The sequence below is a fragment of the Aquila chrysaetos genome, chromosome 3, assembly GCF_900496995.4.
Source record: "Aquila chrysaetos chrysaetos chromosome 3, bAquChr1.4, whole genome shotgun sequence".
NCBI classification, from domain to species: Eukaryota; Metazoa; Chordata; class Aves; order Accipitriformes; family Accipitridae; genus Aquila; species Aquila chrysaetos.
Genome location: NC_044006.1, coordinates 64578516 through 64600360, shown reverse-complemented (window position 1 = coordinate 64600360; position 21845 = coordinate 64578516). Strand labels below are relative to the sequence as shown.

General features: G+C 39.5%; 1 long non-coding RNA gene across 1 annotated transcript; it reads right to left on the bottom strand.

Annotated features, from left to right (window-relative positions):
• Positions 1-16447: 16447 nt before the first annotated feature.
• LOC115339580 lies at positions 16448-17319 on the bottom strand. Its single transcript, XR_003922770.1, has 2 exons — positions 17212-17319; positions 16448-16794 (listed from the first exon to the last, which is right to left on the bottom strand). It is a non-coding gene; the product is annotated as an uncharacterized LOC115339580 (long non-coding RNA).
• Between the last annotated feature and the right edge of the window lie 4526 nt (positions 17320-21845).

Below are 21845 nucleotides of genomic sequence, written 5' to 3'. Positions count from 1 at the left end.
CAATGAGTACACAAAGAGAATTTAGGATAACTTACTCAGAAAGAGGCAGCTATTTACAGACAGAAAGACACATTCAGCATCAGCTGAGATGAACCTTACCTTGCTTTTCCAACATTCCATGATTCTTATTCTATTTGTTTCCCTGTCTTTTCCATATTCTTGGCTACCCTCTGAATAACCCACATTCCAAAACAATGCCATATAGCTGAAGAGACCTTCAGTCTCTTCTCTAGGTGGTTCCCTTCCATTCCACAGCTTTCCCCAAAAGCCTTTTAGCCTTCAGATCATCCCTCCTACAAAGCAGGAGTCAGTTCCACCAGACACATGCCAATGGTGAGGAGGAAGACATTACGGAGCAGTCACCCTATTAGCAGTGGTTCCTGTTGCACAGATACTCTTCTTCCCATCTATGTCATAACTGCAGTGCAAACTGTAAACTACTGTACAAGCAATTTGTTCTAGCCATTGCAAGTGACTAGCATTGCACCATTTTAAATAACAAAGAGGTAGAGAGAGAAATTCTCCATCCAGTTAGCAAAAGTCTACATTCCATATCATTCTGGCCTCAAAAACATGAAAAAATGGAAACCAATCCCTAAATAAAAAGGTCCTTCTAAAATATTAGATCAGGTGGTGTCTAGGTTGCATGCAGGTACAAACTTCCAATGACACTTCCCCAGCTCCTATCACTGCTTTGTTTAATAAGCTTCTTTTTAACTGTTAATTTTGCTGGTTTATTTGATTAGAAAAGTGTCTGAAGGAGAGCTGGCACTAATATTGGCTAAAATTGCCTCACCTTCTCTTATAAAAATCCTTTTTTGCTGCTTATGACTTTCCTGAACTTCTTCACACCAGTGTTTTCCATGCTAGGAGTTTTCATCCAGATGCATGTGGAATGGAGGGAGAGCAAGAAGGAAGGAGGGAGGGAAAAGGGAAGAAGTCTCAGCCACAGCTACTTATCAATTTCCTTGAATGAGAGTAAGAGAAAAATAAGTTCTTTTTCCCAGGTCAAAATATTAGTACAATTGATTCCTTGATAAAGGTTTGTACCTCTGTACTTTGAAGCAGTGTCTGGAAGTTTGCAAGAGGAGGAGAGACCAAAATGTCAAGTATACGCACCTGTAAGAATATGGCAGTGCTGAGTCTTTCTACAATGTCAATAGTCACACACTATTTTTTTAAAAACAGTGAAGAAAAATATTATAAGGTTCTGCTCTGGTCTCTGTGTGCTGCTGCAGATAGTCTAGGGCTTCAGGTAAAAGCAGGGTTGGTCCTGCAAATGGTATTCAATCTGCTGATGCTGATGTGAGCCTCTGTAGGGAAGTAGTCTGTACCTGAACTCCTGCCTTTCACCCATCATACCCACACTGAAACCCAGGCAATGTGCAGCTGAAGATGAAAGACTGTTGTTAATTAAGCAGCAATGGAGTCATAGGAGTAGACAAGAGGGTGGTGAGGTAGGATTAGGTGGAGATTTATTTTAAAAAGAGAAATTATAAATGTTGCTATGTTGCTGCCCACCACGGTATTAAACCCAAGACTAAACCAAAAATTAGCCATCTATAGTGAGATTCTAATCCGAAATATCTGACCTTCCTATGATTCAAAGATAGTGAGATGCCAGCAGAGAGGATGGTAACCACATGAGTAGCGGCACAGGGGCCCATATGACCTGTGCTTGGAGAAGCAGCACTGACTAACACAGCTGCTCCACCCGGCTGTTCCCACCCAGGAGGTGGTCTACAAGGCTACTACCAAAATATTGGTTTTGGTGGTAATCACATGGAAACCTTCTGGTATAGGCACATCTTACTTCCATTACTTCCAGAGAGACCTCATTGCAGCCCCTATATGAAGGGGGATTATAGGAAAGATGGAGAGAGACTTTTTACCAGGGCCTGTAGTGACAGGACAAGGGGCAACGGTTTTAAACTGAAAGGTGGTAGATTTAGACTGGATATAATGAAGAAATTTTTTATGATAAGGGTGGTGAGGCACTGGAACAGCTTGCCCAGAGAAGTTGTGGATGCCCCATCATTGGAAGTATTCAAGGTCAGATTGGACGGGGCTTTGAGCAACCTGATCCAGTGAAAGTTGTTGCTGCCCACGGTGGTGGGGTTGGACGAGATGATCTTTAAAGGTCCCTTCAAACACAAGCCATTCTATGATTCTATAATTTGATGTCTGGTCCAAATAACAAACTCCTGGTAGACCTGTTGGTAATGGTAGGTTTACCAGCTTGACCTGTGTTGCCCACCTGTATGTCTCAGACCTTCTAGTGACCAACAGAGCAGTTATGGAATTTCTATTTCAGGTTGCCTATTCCCCCTCAATTAGCTGATCTGCATATATGTCTGATGACAGGGTCTTGAATGAGATGATTTCATAACTTATTTTCCATTCAGTGGATGAATCAGCAGTATAAATGAGGTAATATTTTCTTTTTCCTCTCAGCATCCCTGGTGCAGTTTTAAGCCCCATTTACTGGGAGTCATCCAAACCCTGCACAGAAGATGGAGTCACTCATTATCTTATGAGCATTTCTATGGGCATGCCTACACCATACAATGAAGGGTGGTGTTAAGACTCTGTGGAGAGTGCTACCTGAGCCAGCTCCTGAACCAGAAGCTGTGTTGCCACATCAGCAGGGTGCTGCAACTGAACTAATTATCTTCGCTGAAGCCAGAGCTAACTAGTATGGGTGCAGTATTGTATCAACGCGGCTTTTTTACTTTTGATACCTGCATGGCTATCCGTGGTATGGATATTTTGGCAATCTCATGGCTAGCTGGGGTAGCTTTGCACCATACTCTGTTGTGGTGTAAATATGCTCAATGATATCACCACAACGCCAAGTAAGATATACACATGCACAGGGACAAAGCACTTTCAAGCCTGCACCTTGCCACTTCACCGTTCTTTTAACCTCATTTTTAGAAACACTGGTTAGTTTTTTGCAGTTGCTCCTTCCTGCAAATGAACCTAAAAGCACTTCTCTTCAGAAAAACGAAATTAATTTAGAAAGTCTAGCCCAAGCCATTCTGGACACCAAAGAGTAGGTTAAAAACATTTTCAGAAATGATCAAGCAAATTTTCAAAACATTATGCTTTCACTAAAATAAATCTTTTCTTTCTTTTTTTTTCTTATTGTGAGATTAATTTAGCTTTCAAAAATTTTAGTGATGTCATTTCCTTTCTGAAAGAAGTTGAGATTCTGAGGACTATGATGATTGATGCCAGCTTTATCACGGCTCTATAACTTATAAGAAAACTATATAGGCAAATATATGAAGACATCAGTCACTACAGAGAATGTCTGTACTTTGGAATTTAGTGTTTATATGGCAGATATGGTGTGAATAATAGATAGACTGTGCCCATTCCATATACTACCTAAACATGTGAGAGCTTTTCTATTAGAGACACAAATTAGTCATGAGCCAGCAGGTTTGAGAAACACAAAGAGGTAAATTACAAAGCAATGTGCAGGGATTTAGCTGCATGACTCCCATTAACATCAATGGGATTTAACTGTGTGACTCCCTGTGCACCACTTTGCAAATTTGCCATAAATTGACTAGCGTGGTAATTCCTGGACAGCATGCAGTGGGGAAGTGACTGCTTCTGTAAACACAAGGGACTGTTGATTCTCAAACACCTCCATGCTGTACTCAACAAAGAAAAAACATTCAAAGAAACATTTTATTCCCTACATCACAGGAGGACAGGAAATAGAGACACAAGCTCAGAACTCCTGCTCTATAGGGGACTCCAGTTTCAGAAATGCCATTTAGGGAAAACAAAACTCTGTTAATGATCCCTGATACTGTCAGGTTCCTGACCTGCTGAGCCTAAAAAATCTGACCCACTGGTACCACATAGGAACTGAGGCAGCAAATAAGGGTAATTCCTTAGTTCCTGTACTAAAATGGGCTGGGAAATGCAAAAGAACATTTGATTCCAGTATTCTCTTCAATACTGGCCCTCCTGAAAAACTACTTTTTATTTGATCACAAGGAGTTTTATTTGTTTTCTACTAAAAGTGTTTATTCCTTTGCTTCCCTCTGCTTTCATAAACCTTCTCTCATTCTTTCATTATTAGGTGGCTAAAAGTTTCATTATCAGGTAGCTAAAGCTAGCTCACATTTTATTATCTTTGCATACTAGCTTGAACAGTTGTACTCCTGTCTGAATAAAGGAGCACAGATCTCGTTTGCATTGTGTATTTCCCAAAGCAGAGCACACAAGTTAAATAAATACAAGAAACACACAGTATGTGGGACAGCAGAATATTAGCATGCAGGTGCTGTTTGTTCATGAGTTGAGGGGGATGGAGACAGTTGATGGAAAAATTTGGAAAAGATCTTAGAAGTCATGGTGGAAACAAAAAATATGTCCCTTTCTTCTAACTGAGCGGTTATTTTTAGATTTTCAGAGCTACCTTTAGTTTTCTGTTCTATAAAAACAAAACCATATCTCTCCTTGTCTTTTCCTTCACCTCCAGTAACAACACAGACAAAAGCAGTCTCACGGCTGCTTTATTCCGCTGGCTTTGTGTTTTCCAAGTGTTCAAGAGTAGCTGGATTTTTCAGGTCTGGCTGTTGGAAAGGCACAATAGTCTTCAAGCCTGTGAAAGGCCTACTGGCATGGTGAGGGCAGTCATACTTGTATGACTATATGCCTATAATGTCACAGGAATGTGTGTATATCCATCTGTGTAAAATCAAAGTTCAAATGAAGATTGTGGCTTTGCAAATCTGAGCTGGAAGTGATCATAGTAGCCATTCAGTTCAGTATGAGCCATGGAAAATTGTTTGCCAAGATAGTTCCTGGTCCAAAATTTCTCTCTGAAGAAAGTAGTACTTAAAAGCCAAAGGCTGAGCTGGTATAAACCAGCATAGATTCACTAATGCTTGCTGTCCTGCAAATTTTCCCATCAGCCCTGTATTTGACTCACAGCTCATGCCAAATCACTGTGACAAAATCCACCCAAACATCATTTTCAACCTGACCATACCAACTTTCTGTTTGAAATCACCCTTCTAGTCAAATATTGGTCCCAGTTAACTCTATCATACAAGGTTTTTAAAAGCTTCCTCTTCAAGAAAGAAAGAACTTGAGGACTGTGGGGTCAAGCAGACAGAATTAACTCAGCATGAAAATGCCTTCTTTTGCTCTGAAATTATGGGGAAAGAAGTAGATTTTGTTTCATTATTTGAAACAGGTTTTAAGGCTTTTAAATTATATTATCAAGTCTATGTAATTTTGTTTCCGTATGTACTCTTTAATTTGTTGCTAGGCAGCACCCAGGCATTTCAGACAAAAATCAAGTCAGCACGCACTTTCTCTGAAAAAGTCTGGATCTCCATTTTCTGTCTTCAGTGTGTCTGTGTCTTTGCTGTGGTACAGAAAGAGTATGAATGAAAGGAAGATGTCTGAGCAAGGTGGATATTCATCATTTTCACATGCATTTCTAACCATTCTACAGGACATATCAGCTTTTCAGTCACCCTAAGCTGCTTCCACTTCAAACTCATTCTTCTGGCCACCAATAAAACCAGTGATTAAGAACTAAAAAAGAGTAGAAAAGGAGAAAAAAGCCCCATTGAATATGACAAAGAAAATGATTGCTGCATAGTTTGTGGTATGCAAATATTCTTTTCTTCTGAGGGAAGAAGGGAGGATATGAAATTGATGACACCTCCCCATCTTTTAACATACAACTAGTCTGATTCATAGCAAGGACATGTTCTACACAAAGTGATCCAGATGTGCTTTTCTACTCTATGTGCAAATGTTGTTGCTGTCAATGACCCTGCTTGTCAACAGGTAATCTGATAAAAGTCAGTTTGGAGATAGTACTGTTCTTGGAGAGGCAATACTGTAAATAACAAACAGGACTGACTCCAATACTTCACATTATTTATTTTAAGACAGCAGTTTCAATTTTGTTGCTTCCCAAATGCAGGATTCTTAAGGCCAAACTTTTCTGAAGAAAGAATCAGAGGGTTTGTTATTATTATTTTTTCTTTCATTCAGGAGATTTTTTTTCAGCTATGCAACATCAATATCACTGTCATAAATCTCATTCTATATAGAGCTTGCCGAGCACTTCTGAACTGTGTCGGGTACTTTGCAGTACCCTTGGTATGAACCAGCAGATGCATACGAGGTGAGACGAGGAACCTCACAAAACAATGTTGTAAACCTGTTGTACAAATACAACAACAAAGGAAAGCAAAGAGGAGCAAAGCTAAGCCATTCTGATTGCATTATTCTTTCTGGTAAGTTACTATTATGTCGTGGTTTATATTATGCCAGTTACCAAGAGTCCCAGTAACAATATCGCCCATCTCTTGGGTGCAACATTAAGACAGGCGAAGCCAAAAACCCCAAAAGAAGGCGCTAGAACTGTGTGATAAAACATACAGATGTAAAAAGCCACAGACAGCCAGACACATACAAGTTATGTCTAAGCGTGCATCATTACTAGGCTGTGGCACATTTTATAGAGCTCTCCACTTGACGATCCAGCCCAATAAATTAATTGTTTTAACAAGAAGTTCCCATTTCCCCTTATACTAGATTTTCTAGTCCTTCAATATTTTCAGAGTTAGAATATAGAGTTCAGGTCCACTGGAATGAATGAAAAAAAGCTGATAAGGACAGTCCTATACGGCATCGGCTTCCTTCCATACTCTTCATTCAGTCTTTTTTGAGCCTGGGGGAAGATCAGCAGGTATCTATTTCCACCCTGTATTATCTAAGGATTCTCATTTTCATCTTCCCATTTGAGGAGTAAGTAATACTTCTGTATCACTTAGCTCCTCTATTAGCACTGAATCTCCTGAGCCCCTTTAAAGTGGATTCTCAGATTAAAATCAGCTGTCCTCACAGTCTCTTCATTCAAAATGCACTGAAAAGCACTGAGAGGGAACTGTATGTTGGATAATTATCCTGATACCTCAGCAGAGTGAAAGGATACACGCATCCCTTTCATGTCTGTGTCATTCTAAGGGGGTAGCAGTTCAAGACTGCTCACTCTGATTCAGATACTAAAAGCAAATCTGTCCCAGACTTGCTGTTTTTCAAAAATATTTAAAAAAAAAATTCAGTGTATTTTTATTAGTATAGCATCACTAGGAAAAATACATAGAAACAAAAACAATTCATCCACCACTCAAAGTACTACTCCTGTTGAAAGAATACTTCTTTTTTCCTAAGCATCTTCCTTCCCCAGTGAAAACACTCCAGCTGATACTGGAATTACCAGTACAAACCCCTGCAGTCACTTCTGCTGATGAACTGGTGGGGGGGTGCACTGTGCACACGGCACAGACGTGTATGTGTATGTGCATGCATCCTCAGGCACTTCAATGTCACTTTCCATTCTGAACTTTATGGTGTAAGAATAATATTGTGGGTATTTAGTTACTCCCAACGTTTTCTGTAAATCCAAGCTGATTGCCACTGTCAGCAAGCCCTTCTGCTGCCCTTCATCTGGCCCATAATGTATAGCCAAGTGTATTAATTTTAATGGCAAGCTTCATTATGATCAGCTTTTTACTTGGAGCCCTCATTCCTGGATTCATCCAGTTACAAAAGAAATTCTTTTTTTCTTTATTTTTCCTGGCTATTTCTAGTCTTCATGCAAAGAACAATTAGCAGGCAAATACTGAAAATGTGTTTCCAAAAGGTTGAAAAGCAAAAATATGAAAATCACCTACTTAGTTGAAAGTAGTCTTTGAAATGTTGTTATTAGTTGCTATATCTAAGCAAGTAGCTTGTTACATTGAAAGAGTCATTCTTCAGCCATGCTATGACCTCTTGAGAACCTGGCCTCTGACTTCTGAACACCTGGGCCTGCAGTGTATGTGGAATACCCTGTGGAAGTGACATTAATCCAGAATATCTTGTGTTTACCTGTCTGCAAGCAAGACGACTCCTGAATTTCAGCTGTTCTCAGCTGTCTAATTGATGAACAAAGTTTATACTCATTTCAAATGTCCCCTCTCTTCCTTGTTATGACTTACTACACCTTTCTTGTGTAAGAAATACACCCACTTAAAGCTGGCCACATAAGAATAACACACACAAAAATTAGTTTACTGTACCATCAGACATGTTTTGTTCCTTGTGGTGGAGAACTCGCACTGCCTGGCCGTAGAACTGGGTTACAGTTAATGAATACTTTCTCACCACCTAATTGGCAGCAGGTACAAGAGAAACTAGATCGTTACCAGCTTCTTCCTCTCTATTTCCTCCCTCCTCCCCATTCCCTCCCCACTGTCTATCGTCACAAGGAATTGAGTAGTTTCCAAAAAACAAGCTCAGAAGTCTCCAGTGGGAACTGAACTCAAGCCTGGGTGACAGCCTGAGCTCCCAAGAATGCATCGATCTGCAACCCCGCTGCAGTAGGGGGGTCCTGGGGACATCGGCAGCAGACAGCCCAGCCGCGGGGCACCTGGCTTTGAATATAGTGGTGTAAAAGTCTTCTGACTTATAGAACTATAAACTGAATACGTAGTTAACTCTTCTATGGGCTGGAATTAGCAATAAAGATACACTGAGATACATTCCTCAACACCACTGCTCCTAGACCTCCAGACCAAAGGCTTATTTCTCAGTCAAAGACATTGGCACCTAGAAACTACATGTATTTTTTAAATGTAATTTGGGAAAGCAGGACTGAATTTCTCCAGCCTGCCAGAAAACAGATATAGTATGACATAAACCCATCCTTGAACTATTTATTTTTTAAATTTGTTTCATTCTTCACAGGATATATCTGCTCTCAAAAATGAAGAGTTCAGTCTATTATAAAACCATGAAAGTATTTTATCTTTTCCCTAGTAAGACTACCACAAAGTACTGTACACTATGTGTGGCAATTGTTTTGAGACATAGAGACTTGTTGACCAGAAATTCAAGTAAAATATTTTCAATTCACCAATTTATAAATTTCAGGTAAGAACAAGAATAAAGGATAAAATCAAGTGGTTATCATTGTCAATAGATTCAAATCTTCCACCATGGATTTACATATCCTTTTATTACAGCTATGATGATTCCTCACAAAGTACTTTCAGAAAATCTCTTTCTTTTCAGTTCCTGGAGGCTTCCAGTAGCATCATGAAAACTCCAGAACAAGGACTTCTATATCTACTTCGTAAAAACTTATTTGGCAAGCATCTTTCAGTAGCAGGAAATAACTGTAAGCTGATAGCAGATAATCAAAATGCCTAGTGTTCTGGTCACAGAAATTACTATGGTATTCATCAGGTAGGAGAAAAAGAATTCATTTGTGTTAGTAACTATGCCAAAACCAGTTGATACGGTAAAGTCTGAAGGAGCACACACTGTATGCATAGCTTTTATTTTCCTGGAGAAGTTACAATCAGATAAAATATATTCATTGGCTTTAAATCTCAGAGAAAGCTCTCCAAGACAGTCATTGTAAATCTATCATTCAGTGATGTCTGCTATATTTTACTGAGCCTTTGATTTTCATTTCTATATACAGCTTCAGGTGGAGACATTTTGGCTAGCATTAATGTGATAACATTAATAGCCTTCTTGCACCATTTTTGACTGCCTAACAAAGTAATTTATTACTTAACTTCAGGAAGTTATAACACAGAGAACAAACTTGTAGGTTGCAATCCATTAAAGCATTGTACAAGTGTTTGGATTTCTCAAATCATGGGCTGAGTATCCAAAGTAAGCAAAAAGACAACAACGTAGCTGCTAGAAACAAGAGAACTTTTATCATTAGAATGAGGTTGAAATTTCCAGCACTGACATCACAGATCACTGGTCTTTTCATGCATTTCAATCCAAAAAAATAATAAAGAGGGTACGGTAGGAAGTTAAACCAGAAAGAAACTTGCCTGACTGACACCCATAGTAATAAAATGATAAATAATAACGCACTGAGCGCGTTGACAGATTCCTGTAATATTCAGTGCCCTGTATGCTACCTTCAGCGGAGAAGTGGGCCAAAAGCTATGAGGTACAATGTATTGGTAGCCAAGTATTTACGTCCTGTGCTGTTGATGGAACTTTTGAGCTGCCTCCACTGCTTTGAGACAAGCTTTGACAGATGCAAGCCACAGCTGTACACAGAAGTGCTGCTACTGAGCTTGGAAATTTTTCTAACAGATTCTGCCAGCTTCAAAAAAACAAGGTTCATTATGGATAAAGCAAGCCATCTGTGCTGTGCAACATACTGGGGCTGGTCTATAAAAGTTTCCTTCCATCGGCTACCTCAGTACTCTACAAGTTGTAAACTAGTCTCTAGAAAGACTAACCTCCTTGCCAGGGTTCCATCTCTGAGCTTTGTAAGAGAAAGAAAGATTCCTTCCACTGCAAACTGTCATGTTTTGCAATTGCTAACTTATGACTCTCCTGGGTATGTTACAGTAAATCTCCCATCCCATATTTGCCTAATTTAGCACTCCTGACTTAAGCAAATGTTCAGTTCTACTCCCCATAGGAGTTCTGCCTGAGAAAAGAGGCCTGAGTAGGTCCCAGCAGAAAAAAAACTGGTAATAAGGTAAATCCCACTATGGTGGAAAGGCTACATTCCTTCCACACTAAAACTAAATCAGCTGAAAACTACTTTAGTGTGCATTGCACTTGAGGGGGTTTCATGTGTGAACTTGAAAAGCTGCCTGACAGTGGTCAGAAGTATGTTTTGAGACGTCAGCTCTATGAAGTAACAGAATTATGTGAAATTGTGTCTGGAACAGTAAAGCAGATAAGAATACCCTTGCACTTGGCTAACTTCTGAAGTAGTTACTAATTCCAAACAATCCCAGCTGGCTTTACTGCTCCAGAACTATTGTAAAATGTATATTTTGAAAAGTCTTCAATTAGGGAAAAATTCCAACTAGACAATGGGGTTTGTGTTTCAAGAAGTTTAAATCTTCTGGTGGTGCTCCTGGTCTCTCAAATGAAGAAATCCTCAGCATATTTATATCTAAGAGAGAAGATAACCATGGAACTGCCAAATTTTAAGTTCATTTTTAGTTAGTCAACAATTTTCAAAGCTCATTTTTATTAGGACACATGTTTAAAAACAAATTCAAAAGAAATCCAAGGAAAATTAATTGTATTTTAATGAACTTAGTTCTGCCTCCTCAAGACAGCTATAGTGTAGATAAAAGTTATGGATTTATTTTCTAATTATAAGATTGAAGACAAAATTTTTGTCAATTCTGCAGAAATATTGAAAAGTTTAGGCAAACAGAATTTCAATGAAATATTCACTCTTTATTGCACCCTTATAACTCAACAGGTTACAATCAGACAACAAATACAACCTCTGCCAAAAAAAACTTAAAAGCCACAAAGTCACATTTCAAATCTAACAACAGTGTCCTTCACAGGGAACAGTTCCTGTAATAGCCTCCAACATCAGCCAGTTGGCACAGGCTGTAACACTATGCAGTGGCTTATTTTACACAATTTTCAATGAAAAGACAGCACTCTCAGACTCCCTGACTCTGAGTGATTACTTGTGGGCTCAGGTTAAGCCTGGTCCTCTAATAACTACCAAGAGCTTACAAAGGGCTAGAAAATTATTTCTTACAGCTTGTGCTGCCATTAACTCCATCTCAGCATATAAGTAAGACAGTAATATTGCGGCAAAATAAAGCTAGGTAAGATGGATCATGCAGAAGAAAAAGCCCTGGAGAAACTAAGACAAAACAGTATTTAAAGTTTAAAATTTGTTGCCATTTAAATCAACTCCTCTGAGCAAAAGACTCACTACGACATTGATATAAAGTAGAAGCAAGTTCAGAACAAGCTCACAGTATATTCCAATATTAGTCTTTTATATGCATAGAGATTAGATTAGGAAAACTTTAAAGTCCCCTTTTTTAAAAAAAATTGAGTGCCTATTGGAGGGCCTATTAAGCTCCTGATTTCCACATCTATAGTTAGAGCTGGTTGCAGCGGTGCGAGTGAGAGAGAAATATTTGGTTTGGGGATTGTTGGGTTGTGGGGTTTTTTTCCCAAATGCTTTCTTTTTTAACTGAATAAGATAACTTTTTAAAAGAAACCCTTTTAAAGAGCACGTATTGGTTACAACTAACTATTTATCAGTGAGGATTGTCAAGTCCGGAAGGAAACCCCATTGAAGAGTGAGAGACTGCAGAACTGGCTGTTTTGTGAGAAGTGCGGGCTTTTTCCACATAGTTGCTCAGTTTGTACTTTTATTCCCTTGCTTTTCCAGTATATTTGCTAAAAAGCCTTTTGCAGTAGCCATTTTGTTCTTATAAATCCTGAGGAAAATGACAGATGCTCACTCAAGCTTTCTTTAAGGCTTTATTTTCCTCTCTTCTCATTGTCTTCCTTAATTTAAAATATGTATTTATCATAAGAAAAATTAAAGAAGGTGTATCACAGCTCATGCAACAGAACTGAACACCATGGCAATTGCATTTTATCATAGCATTAAAAGCACTTGTCACAGGTTAAGGAAGTAATTGATGTCTCTGTGGGATCCATACAATAGAGATCCCACCAAGAACAACTGGAAGGCAGATGACCACCACTCCAACTGTTTATGACAGGTCATAACTATTCCAGGAAAGAAGATAAAACAAGAAATCTCTTCCTTCCCAAACTTCTCCCAGAAAAAAAAGATTGGCTATTGTGTTCAGACAGGAGCAAAGATTTGGCTTAAGATAGGCAAAATGCTGCCTATTACCCTCACGAGGAATAGTGAATGTTCGAAGCCACCTAGATGTCTATAGTAATTATCTACATAGTATCAAATGATGCAACACTGATTTTTTTCAAGTTCTTTTCTCAGGGAACCAAGAAATCTGACTCAGTAAATTGTTATTCAACTAAATCAGTCAAAATCACAACCACTGAGTGTTAAATGAGAGAACTGACTAGGATCTTCTCCATATTTTATTGGCCTTTCCTTGCCTTTCCTCGCAATTTCCACTGTCACCCTTTTCATTCTTGTATAAAAATCTATGAGAATGAAGCCCCACCTAAATTCATATTTTTGCATGCTTATCTTTTCTAAGGAACTGGTTTAAGCAAACTTTCCACAGCAACAAGGTTTTAGTACTGCCAGTCTTTCTGAGGACGGACACTGTGACAGGAGGGTAGATAATGAGTTGGCTGTAAGCCCACCCTGTCCGGGTGGTGCGAGGCAGAAATGCTAAGCAAACATACGCCCTGCAGTGTGATGAACAGGAATACATGATATAAAGATAAGCTCAGCCAATTAAGTATGCGGACACTTGGGGTTGCAGGATTTGTTCAGCTGGGGTCAGAATCCTGTCCTTGTTCAAAAGTACTCAAATGTCAATCCACTGAGAACAGTCTAATATAGAGCACCAGAGAGTGATCTGTCTGTGTAAGAATACAAAAGTGCAGAATTTCTCATAGGCATAGAGACAAGTCATTTATTAAAACAGAACTATCATGATTACCTGCCAAGACATCCAAATCTTTCCTTTCTTAAGGGGTCTAGCGCCTTTTCACACATACAGAAAGAGCCATTTTAAATAATGCTTCCAGTAAGTGTTGGAGATCCACAGCACCAAGTATTGATCCACCCGTCCTCTGGCATTACAAAGCATCGGTTGCCTGAGGTCGCATCCTCTACTTTTTATCCCAAACTTGCAATACTGCTGTGGTTCCTTTTAATTCTCCTCTATCAATAGCATGGAAGTGCAGACATAGAGTATCCAAACAGCAAGACCGTAAAGGTTTAGTATCAAGGAACATACTTCTATAGTGATTCGAATGTGCAAGTCTTGGATACATGACAAAGTTGTATCACCTGCTCTGTGGTGACTGGCCCTATGCATATTCTTAAAACAGAAGAAATAATGAAGTTTACCATAGGTCCCAGCATGTTATGCTCAACTATATCACCTGACACATGCTGGAGGTTTTGACAATACAGACTGTTCAGGCTGCAGCATCCTCACCTGATGTAAGCCATGTTAACTTCATCATGAGCCTTAAAACCTTGGGTCCGGATCACGTTGTGAAGAAAGCTGTTCTCTTACAGTATTTAACGCTGTACTCATAAAGGCCTTGTTCTGACACATTTAACAATGGCAATCAGATTTTTGTTCCGTGATTACTCCCCAAAATTCATTAAGGCAAAGCATGGAGCAAGATACTTCAGATAGCAAAGTGTAGCAGAATCTAACTCACTTTGATAGATAAAGTGACAAAATACAGCATCATTATAAGTCTGCTCCAAAGCCATCTTAAGAAGAGAGCTGGATTTGCTGCAGTATGGCAGATGATAATTTTTACACTCATGAACATGAGCCAGTGCGCTTTCTGCAATACTCTCTCTCACCAGGAGTTGCCGCGAGCACTGCCAATCCACACTGTTAGCTGATATTCATCAAGCAGCAGCCTGACCTTTTGTGCCTTTTTGCTCCCCCGGGGAGCATCCTGTGCCCCCACGCAAAGCAACACAGGACCCCAAAGGACATAAACAACAAAACATCCTTATTGACCATGGAAGAGCAGATATCAACCTTACACAGTGATCACCCCACTTTGATCAGAGCTTCATGCACCACTTACAGATGCCTAAAGCCAGCGTGTGTTTCTGACCCCCATATTTCTTCACAATTACTCAGCAGCACACAGTTTTATCCTGCAATGGTCAAGAGGACAACACGTGTTTGCCTGCTTTCCCTGGCTTGGGCTTTTGCCTTTATTGATTATGATCAGCTGTAAAGCCTGTGAATTCTGGGTGCTCCAGGGGGTTTCTTGACAGCTAACTAAGCCTGAGGCAAACACAGACTCATGCAGCTCCAAACAATCCTACCTGGGTTTCTTCCTCCTCCCCCTTCCACCATGCACTGCATTTAATGGTAATTGTTTATGATAAGGAGATTGTAATTAGGAACATGCACTGGCATAAGTGTCCAGCATTTCATATGCCAAGCATGTGCCACCAGCGCAGTCAAGATGCCTCCAAAGATTCTTTTAAATTTTTATGATTTTCTTACAGCAGATAAAGAATCCCTTCCCCCTATGCACACGTACATTTATGCAGCTTAACTCCACTTTCTTGTGACAGCTGATTCAAATACAGCCCAAGTTACTAACACTGCACAAACGAAGTTGTTGGTTCTTTCCCAGTAAGTAGGAGACAAATGTCACAACCCAGCACCGTGAACTTTTAAAATGGCAGTCAAGCAGAGAAATTTAGGCTAGCCAATGTCTCATTCCCAGCCCGGTGTTCATCTGTGGGTGAGATACAGTGTGCTGATCTTGCCTTTGTGTAATTGTTGTTTGTGCTGCATAGATTATTTAAGGATATTATTTAAGAATATATATAATATAAGAATATAAGGAGAAGGTATGTAGATTATAGAGTTCCCTTACAAGCACACACAGCTCCACGTAGATCCAGAGAAGACAACACTCCTGTGAGAAGGGGAGTTTCGAGATTGTGAAAGATGGCAGTGGGAATGGTAATCTAAGTCTTATGTTAACACTCTTTCTTTAAAAGTTGCTTGTTCATTTAAGCTATCAACATGTTGACTCATTTCTGTTTGGCTAGAGGTAATAGCTGTACTCTCCCATGCGTTCAAGTTTCAACCAAATTAGAGTGCAAGTTAGGATTCTTCGCCCCTGGCTGACAGTCTTACACAGCTGTCAAGACAGCAGAAGGCTTTCTCCAGGTAAATGAGAGATCTGCATTGCTATGGCACAGTTCCTGCTAATCCTTTTATCTGATGCTGCCATCAGTGAGACCCACCGAGGAAGAAATACATGCCATGCCCACAATTATACATACTCTGCTAATTGAGTTTCCTTGCAAAACAATAAGCTTCTAGGAAAACAAAAAAAAAGCTTTACGTAACTGACAGAATTAATGCCTTTGGATCTCACTGCAAATATAAAGAACAAAACCACTCCAGTTGCATATTTTACAGGATTTAGAGAAGGAAAAAAGCCTTTTTCTGAGCTACAGGCACTTGTATAAACATTTTTTACAGTTTACATTGATCTGAAAGATGGCTACTCCCCTTCATTAAACAGAGATGCGATCACCATTTGGAAAAGGATGGATTTCACAACAAATTATCAGGCAGTTACAACCTTAAAGTTTTATCATTTTACCTAACTAAATGGAGCTCAGTAAACAGATGTGTCTGAGAACCTCAAAGCAGACTACACGTTACTCAGCCCTTATCCACCAACCTATTCCATGTCATATACAGCAGCCTGGCCAAGAGTCTAGAAATGCAAAGAAGACTTTTAGCATTGCCCTTAAAATCAAGAGGCTTATGATATTTCATGTCCACAGTAGGGAGACACGACAGAAGAGAAGAATTTGCAGTGAAGCTTCACATGATATGCTGTAGTAGCCAAGCAGTTGGTTTTCAGATGGCTTTTCATCATGCATCAGTTTGGAAAAATGCTGAAGCAGAAGAAATATATCAGGAATACGTTTATTAATTTCATGATGATTACATTTTCCTCTAGCAATGTTACTTAATTCATCAACCAGTTAGTGTGCTCCAATAAGATGTTCACTTTCAGGATAGCAGAAAATGCATGCACCTGTTGAAGGCTTTGAAAAGCACCATATTTTTAATTTATTTAGATACAATTCAAAACAGCATGAGAGGTGTATGACACTTACACTGAAATAACAGCTGCTGTCATCAAAACAAAAGTTCTCTCCTATCTGCATGTAAGATACTTGCTTGAAGCAAATGAAGTGGATTGACCATCTTGCAGTGCAGGGTCTGAGGACCAGATTTCATCTCTTGAAGTACTCTGTTGTGGAGAAGATTGAAGTGCACATAGGCATAGATTCACCCGACTTAATTCCAGACTCTTAACCTATACAGCTAAATTAAAAGCTCAATTGCCCACAACTTTTACTAAGCAAGGAAAATGCCAGAAAGTAATGTTGACCTTACGTTAGCTGACTTCATCTTCTAGAGGTACCTGTGTTCTACCCTAACAAGACCTCTAATTTAGGCATCTTGTGTTTGGAAAGGCATCAAGCATGTAGAAACAAGGAGGATGAAAATGGTATACATTGAAGTCATGTTATAAAATTACAAAACTTCTTCCAGCATGTCTTTTCTGCTGTGCAGAGCAGTAAAGAATGATTTGGTCCACATAATACAACTTTCTGCCCCTGCGTTTCCCTCAACTTCCCAGGCATTAACAGTAATTGTCCCTCACCTCAGAGCAGAGCTGTGGTTCCCTGCTTCTCTCTACATGCTATGGTAACAGTGTCAACCAATCCAGCTCTTGCAGCAGATTGTTTCATCTGGTCAGTCAATACAGGTTTGCCTGCCCTAGGAAAAAAAAAATCAATCTTAGCTATTACGAGAAGTAGCGTCTAAGGCATGATAAACAGCGTTAAATAATAGAATCAACCCTAATGTTTAGGTTGCTCTTCAATTATGAAAGATTATGACCTTTTCCTGAGGTACCTTTGCAATGGAAGCCTTTGCTGCAGACCTTTGAAATTCAGCAGAGAAGGCCCTTGAGCTAAAAAAGTGCTTTCCCCTTTGTCTTATGAAATTCCATTTGATTTTAGCTGCAATCTCAACTGTTAAAAAAAATTTTTAAAAAAAAAAATCACATTTCCTTTATTTCCCTTGCATTCCCCAGAATATAAGAACAGCTGCACTAAGTCAGACTAAAGGTCCATCTAGCTCAGTTTCCTGCCTCTCTGACAGTGGCCAGTAGCAGATGTTTAGGGAGAACATATAAAATATAAGGCATACACACAGTGATATTCCCCGGTAAACCTCCCAGCTTCTGACACTCAGCAGTTTAGGGACTTCCTGAGCCTAATTTAAAGCCCACCATTCTGTATATATAATTAGAGGGTATATTCCTCAAGTGCATTACTTTGCATCTATCAACATGAATCTTGTCTGCCCAGTCATTCAGTATTATCAGATCATTCTGCAGTTCTTTAGACTCCATTTTATTTTTTTATGGCTCTGAACAATTTTGTACTATCATCAGTCTTTGTCAACTCACACTTCGTCCCTTTCCCACACTATTCAGTAACACCTTAAGTAGCACAAGTTCTGGAACAAGTCTCCATGAGAGTCAACCAATAATCCCATGCCATTCTGAAAAATGACCATTTATGCTTATTCTTAACTTTCTTGATAGTTTTCATCCCATGATAGCTTTATTTCTTTAAGAAGATTTGGCAAGGACTCCTGACAATTTTTTTTTTTTAAATCTTCATACACAATATCAACCGGGGCGACTCTATCCACATGATCCTTTACTCCTTCAAAGAATTCAAATGGATTTGTGAGGAAACACTTTATTTTTCAAAAGCTGTGGTGGCTCTTTCCCACTGAATCTGTGTGTGTACTCATTCTCAGGTTTATTATTGTTTATACCAGTTTTCCCAGTACAGAAAACAGACTTAATGAGTCATAACTCTGTGGAATACATTTTAGATACTGCTGCCATGTTTGCATTCCTTATCTGAGTTCCTTTAGAGGTTGTGGGTGAATGGCTATGACAATTTGCTACTGCTCTTTGCACTGATCCATAGTGAAACATCTCCTGTTAATACATGATTTTCAGATATTTCCTCCAAGTCATTCTGCATAAAAGATCTCCCTTGTATATGATCAATCTCCTGCTCTCCTCTAGCCAGCAGTGAGCAGGGTCCCAGGCTGCACACATGCCTCCACTGGAAGATTTACCTAGTGTTGTAGTTTAACCCCAGCCGGCAACTAAGCCCCACGCAGCCACTCACTCCCCACTGGTGGGATGGGGGAGAGAATCAGAAAAGTAAAAGTGAGAAAACTCATGGATTGAGTTAAACACAGTTTAATAGGTAAAGCCACGCATGCAAGCAAAGCAAAACAAGGAATTCGTTCACCAACAAGGAATTCATTCACCGCTTCCCATGGGCAGGCAGGTGTTCAGCCATCTCCAGGAAAGCAGGGCTCCATCACGCCCAACGGTGACTTGGGAAGACAAAAGCCATCGCTCCGAATGTCTCCCTCTTCCTCCTTCTTCCCCCAGCTTTACATGCTGAGCGTGACGCCATATGGTCTGGGATATCCCTTTGGTCAGTGGGGGTCAGCTGTCCCAGCTGTGTCCCCTCCCAACTCCTTGTGCCCCCCCAGCCTCCTCGCTGGTGGGGTGGGGTGAGAAGCAGAGAAGGCCTTGGCTCTGTGTGAGCACTGCTCAGCAGTAATGAAAATGTCTCGGCATTATCAACACTGTTTCCAGCAAAAATCCAAAACATAGCCCCATACTAGCTACTATGAAGAGATTTAACTCTATCCCAGCCAAAACCAGCACACCTAGGCAGAATAAAGCAGTGACTAGTTTGTGTCCTGTGAACTTCTATGATCTATCTCACTTCCAAAGTTACCACTGGGGACCAATTTAGGAGCACTAAGCTCTGAAGGTTACTTAAAAGCTTTTTGATGTCATTCTGAAATACACTCTGTGATTTTAAAGTCAATTGCAAATTAAACACAACTTTTTCAAATTCTGCCTAATTAGGGAATCAAAAACCAGGGATGTCAGTTCTCTAAGCTACAAGTAATGTTCATAAACTAGCAGCTGCTATTTATACCTTTTTCACATTGCAAAATTACTCCAGCCACTTGATTCAAGAAATACCTGCACAACTGTTTTCTGTTTGAAAGCAGCTGGAGGGTGAAAGTGTCTTTGGTTTGAGCATGGCTGGCCTGTTTAATTCTGCTGCCTGATCAGTCTGTAAAGTACTATAAATTCTCTCTTTTTCACTGATACAGCCTCTGGACACTCATAATAAGGCACCTCTGCCAAACAAAAGGACTCCCTTTGGCATTTCTTGCAGGGGACACAAGACTTGAGTGTAATAAATAAAGGGGATTTTTTTTTTTTTTATTCAGACTACTGAGCAGAGGCACTACCTAGATTCCTCTTTGGCTCTTTCTTTTCTAGACCGAACAACACAGACTGGACTATACCTAGTGAGCTGATGCTTAATCTTCACTTTAATCTGTTAGCTTTTCAAGACTGAATTCATGCACATGGATGACCCTGCAACTAGCATAAGAAAATAAATTATTATTTAGAACCGCATGTCAGTGCATCCCATTAAAATTCTTACTCTATCATCTAATATTTTCGGCTTACTATATATCCTTGTATTGAAAAGCGTGTTTGTATGCAGAAATTGTCTAGGCAAAGCTGGAAGTTTCAGAAAGTCAACAGAGATATGAAGCAGCTGAAACTCTTGATTTAAGGAGCATGTGATTATTTTTGGCATCTAAAAAACAAATGAAGCTTTTTGGCAGAAATAGGGGCAGCTGTGACCAGCTTTAAATTTAGAAGAGAAACACCCATATGTGCCACATCTCACATGTATGACACAATGTATTAGCCTAAGAAATCTACTAAAACAAGTAACTATTGACTTTATAAAGTCTAAAAGTTAAAAATAAGAATCAAGCACTTATTTACTAAAGTGTCAGCAAGGTGGATATCCCAGTACTTCAGCACTTTCTATCTGTAGGCATACTGAAAATTACATCAGTCCTTGCAACAAGAAGCTCTGAGCATACACAGTTTGCAACTAAGGCCTGGGTTTTGCTCAGCTAATGCCTCTAACACAGATCCACAGTCCTGGATCACACCTATCAATCAGATCCAGACTTTGTACAGTAAAGACATAGGTAGTTATGAATTTTTATTCCACATCAGGGTTGTTAGGGCATTCAGCGGAAAACTGTAATGTCAATCTGGTCTTAGTTCTAAATTAGATAAAACTGCAAAAACCTCTGCCCCTTCACAGGTGGAGGATGTTGGCAGTGCTTAGGCATTGATGGGCAAGAGAAGAAACTCTCTTTTTTTTCTTGAGAAGGAGCTGGTCTGTCTAAGTAAGTCCTCAAATTCACCAGAGGCATGTGGATAGCTAAAATCATAATCTTACGTGAAGGCAGGGTCACAAAAGTCTCCATTGGTTCTGAAAGACACTTGGTAGCTAATTAGCACATTGTAACAAATTATTATTATTGTTAGCTAGGAGATATTATTTCTACAACTCCTGGTTTCCTAGGTAAAGATTTCACTGGCATGCAAGGCAACAGCTGTACAGTTCATTTGTCAATGATTCCTTATGCCCAGAAGCCAGGTTGAAGCCATTGGGCAATTGGTTGCCCCATCTTGAAACACCATACAACGAAAGTCTTCAAGAAATTCAGGCAAACACTCAAAATCCAAGATAAATGAAGATCTGTCCAAACTATTCCTTATTAGGCTCTGCAAAATTAGAATTGATAAATAAATTTGGACAGTAGAGTTAAGAATATAGTTCTCAGTGTTTAGCTTTATCTTTACCTGGCTGTGAAAAAAAATCTAGATCACCTAATTCTACATCCATGATCTCTGAGACAGCCCACATGGCACAAACTATCTTTCCAGTCCAACCCCAGCTGTGTGCAAAAGAAGAAAGGATGGGACAGCAAAAACTGCATCATTTCTGAGCCTGGTTTGAGTGATGAAGAAAGATCAGCTTTTGCACACAAAATCTAAACCAGTTTTTTTCTGAAAATATTAATTAAATAAATAAAATTCTTTAGGATAGTTGCTGAGGCTCCTAAACCTTTGCCAGCATTATAAACATACCTGAGTGTACAGTGTAATAGTAACAGTCAGAAATGTTCTTACTCCAAATGATGATCTGCTGTGAAATTGCTATGTTTACATATTTTAAGTTGCAACTGACAAAATACTGGGTTACCGGAAGTTTTGACAGAAGTTTTGCAGACATTTAATTTGTGTTACTATTCACCGTGCTTAACTATTTGAGAGACAGATTCAGTAACAAAAAT